The sequence below is a fragment of the Sturnus vulgaris genome, chromosome 1, assembly GCF_052056855.1.
Source record: "Sturnus vulgaris isolate bStuVul1 chromosome 1, bStuVul1.hap1, whole genome shotgun sequence".
Taxonomy (NCBI): domain Eukaryota; kingdom Metazoa; phylum Chordata; class Aves; order Passeriformes; family Sturnidae; genus Sturnus; species Sturnus vulgaris.
Genome location: NC_142243.1, coordinates 129,775,927 through 129,780,221, shown reverse-complemented (window position 1 = coordinate 129,780,221; position 4,295 = coordinate 129,775,927).

The following is a 4,295-nucleotide window of genomic DNA, read 5'->3' as shown; positions in this document are numbered from 1 at the left end:
TCTCTTGATGCAGACTTTCTTTGCCTGCGTGTTTTAGAATGCTAAATCACAAAGAAGCAAATACACTATTAAATTTATAAAGATTTCATACTATTACTAGCTTATTCCACATCTCCAAGCAGTAAGCATAAAGGAATAGAATTCAAATTTATAACTCTTGTTAGCTACTCTGGCCAAGAGCAATTCAATATTTTAACATTATAGCTTGTTTCAGTTGGTCTCAGCTGCTTTCCTACTTGAATATATCTCAGAAAATGCTATATGGAAGTCTGACTGTTTTATTAGTAGACTATATCAGACATTTATTTAAATTTTTATTTTTTTTAATCTTTGACTTCGTTATTTTTTTATGCTTATGCATACTTGGAAATTTCAGAACATCAACCTTGCAACAAGTAAAGATAGAACGTGGATAATTTTTATCAATATTGTACTGACTGGTCTATTTTGACATGTAATCTCCCTATCTTTTTTTCTAGGTTTCTAACACAATATTTGTATGTATGTCTCCATTACCATTTTTTGTCCATTATCTCCTTAAAAAGATAGTGTGAAATACAAAATTATTATCAGTATTCTTTAAAAAATTACATGTAATTATGCATCATGATAATTCCATATATGCTGACTGCTTTACAAAAAAAAAAGTCACTCTGAGGCAAACCCCAGCAATTGTACAGAAGAAAGAAAAACTCCAGCAATTATTTGTTTTACTTCCTTTTTCATAGTTAGTGCTAACTTTGATTCCAATAAAAAGATAAACAGCTAATAATGAACAGCTGTACATGTTTTTTTTGCGCTCTGCTGTGATATTTGGTTGGAATCTCTGGGTTAATAGGGGAGGATGTATGAGGATCTGCCAGTAGCTGTTAGACCATGTGTTGTTCAGACCCCCTGACTTCTGCTCCTATGTTTGATACGTACACTGTGGATATTCCTAAGGCTCCTTACATCTCACTTTCCACATATGCCAAACCAGAAGCAACTTTGTTTTAACAACTAACAGGTCAAAGGATATTCACTTGTGACGTCCTCCTTTGTATCACAGTCAGAAGTTATTGTCATTGTCCTCTGTGACTTACTTCAAGTGATGCGGGATCCTGGGCATTCCCAGTTCTTACTGGCTTGATTTGGAGGGATAAGAGCTGTATCTGCTTCAGGAACTTTGAAGCTGTTTCTCTTTTTGCTCTGAAACGGAAAATGAAACATTTTTAAATTATCAGGTTTGGATAATCTGTATCCTACAGGTTTAAAGGCACTGTTGAGGAATTGGACTGTTAATGTTGATTTTCAGTAACTCTTGCTACACAGGCGAAATTTCAAAAGTGCAAAGGAAAGGTAACATGCCAATATTTAAATAGAATAAAAGAAATGAGCCAGGAAATTATAGACTTGTCAGTGTCACATAATTTCTTGGAAAAAGTAATGGAACAGATAACACAAAACTGAATTAATAGCATATTAAAAGCAAGTAGCAGAATTAATGCCAGTTCATTTGTATTTATGGAAAATAGTCCTATCAAATCTGTTTCACATTATACTTTCTGTAGTATATAGGTTGGGATAAAAGCTGAAGAAAAGGTGCTTTTGAGGTCCACCAAAGCTGCAGACTTGACAAAGTATTTACACCACTACAAATCAGTCTGTTTTGTTTGTCAAAATTAAAAGTGACTAGGGTTTTTCACCATCTTGCAAAGCTATTTAAATGAGCCCTATTAGTAATCCTTTGTGCACATTATTGGCTAGGGATTTTCTCCTTTTGACAACAGAAGAAGTGAGATAAATGTGTTTAGGCTGAGATTTCCCTAGGTGCCACTACATATGCAGTGGGGCTATATACAATGGGAGGGTGGTGAGGCACTGGGACAGGCTGCCCAGAGAAGGTGTGGATGCCCCAATATAGGCCAGCTTGGATGGGCCTCTTGGTCTAGTGAAAGGGGTCCCTACTCATGGCAGAGGGGCTGAAATCAAATTATCTTTAAAGGTTCCCACCAACCCAAACCATCCCATGATAATTGAGAAGTTCTAAGCTGCAAGTGGGACTTTCTATAGTAGAGTCCCACCAGGACTGGGTGTGGCCAAGCCTGGAACTTTGGAGAGGGGCTGTTGCTAAGCAGCCTCAGAGCCTTTCTGTAAACATTCCAGTGCAGCTGGCACACGGGGTCCCTCTCTTTTACTCTGCCTGCATGGGTATGTCCTGTCATTATTGTTCAAGTGCTAGATCACATAAAGTGTTGGCCTTTGTACTTTGCAGCCAAGCTCTTGAACTTGAGGGTTTTTTTGGCAACAGGTTCTTGTGGTTCTTTAAGACTTCAGCTAAGAGTATGTTCAGAAGGATGTATTTGGCAGGTGTTTCATGTGTAAAGAATTTGGGCACAGCTAATGTTGAAATTGGCTACTGGTGTCCTCATTTTGGTATTGCCTGTTGCAGAGATCATCACACCTGAGCCTCTGTTATGTGTGGGCTGAGTCTCGTGCTCCAAAACAATCACACTATGTTGTGACTTCCACTAGATTAAACCTTTCCTCTAAATCAGTTTTCTTGGCATCAGAAACATCTTCATTTTTAATAAACTTTTTTTTCAGACTTAAAATTTATTTTCTAATGCTAAGTCAAATTAAGACATGATGGAAAGTGAAGCAAGCCTAGAGTTTCTGTCTGTGTGTCTTTGCAAAGCTCACACTGACATTATTTTCTGAAATGTTTGCAAAATGTAACAGCAATGAGATGTTTTTTCTGCCATACATAGTTATAGAAAATTATCTTAATTCCAGTTATAAGAAGAATAAGCAATCCTAAGAGTTGAAGTCGATGGTCCTTGTTGCTTCCTTCCAACAGACTCTGTGAGTCTGCTGCCTGAGGAAGGCTGTGAACTAAGAATGACTTCATGGTATTGTGCAGAGCTACCTAAGTGTGATGACAAACTTCCATAATTTCTGTCTGTTATCTTAATATGATCTCCAGGATTCATTTTTTTATTGCTTAATTAGATTTTTTTATTGTGTTCAGCAAGAGGGGTAAATAAACCTGAAAATGATGTATGTTTGAAAATGCTTAACCACTTGTTCTTAAATCTCTCTGTAAAAAAGTAAACTTTTTAACCTAATTTTTAAGCAGTGTCGGAAAACTTGCTTGGAGGTCAATTACTTGCTTTGTGCACACTATATTGAAATGTCATACTGGTTATGTGTGCTGGTTTCAACAAGGTTTATTGTACCTACCTATCTTTGCTCTTACATATCAACTTTTTATCTTAGTACTTCAGAAGCAGGTTGGCAAAAAAGTGGATGATGGGGAGAAATTTTGCAGGGTATTTCACACAGAGGAATGACTTAGTTGTACTTTTAATTTAGCTCAACAAATTTCTTCCAAAGCACAGTTTAGTCTAGAAAACTATTTATTTTTGCTCTCCTGTTGTAGTGAATACCTTACAGTCACATAACATCTACGCTCTAAGGGTGGAGGAAATACCTTCTTCAGAATAAACTCAAAAACAGCAGTGAAATGCTGCAATACATGCCATAAACTATGCTTTCTGAATTGCCTTGTGACTTTTGAATGGACTCTGCTTACGAACAGCTGTTTCAGGGCTTGAGTTTTAATTTCAAATCTTAATAAAAACTGATGCGGGCTTTATCTATGTTTGGTTTTGGCCAGTGTCGCCTGTTAGCTCAAGTAGTCTCTGTTGTGAGAAGAACTCATATTAAAATTATATTCAGCAGCCATATTCCCTCTTAGTTTTCTTCTATTTAATCTGCTGTCCTTTTGAATGACAGGTGCTTTGTTTTTTGAACGACAGGTGCTTTATTTTTTGAACATCTTCATAGCCTGCTTTGATAGGTCATTTTTTTGTTTAGATCTGAATTCCTTGATGTTTCTTTGGTTTGTCTGCTTGTTAGTTTGTTTGTTTTTAATGAAACCAGATCCATACTACTTAGTTTACCACCTCCCAAATGCCAGGATGATTTTTTTTTGTCTGCTGGGAATTGCTTTGTCCTAGGTTCTGCTACATTCTTGGATTATTTACCTGGGAATTAATTCATGCACTCTTTTTTGCATCTGGTGAAGTGTTTAACTATCACATGTATTAAATCCTATTTTAGAGCAGAATTACTTGTAATTAATCCTGGGTACCAGAAAGATGCTCCCCTTCTCTCCTCCTGTGCCTAATTTAATATTTTGTGTATATGGAGTACCTTGATAATATTGCTATATAAGTACCAAATATGCCCACAGGTTTTTTGCATATTGCTGACTGATCTTTCTTCTTTCTCTTGATTAGGAAAGCCTCAAT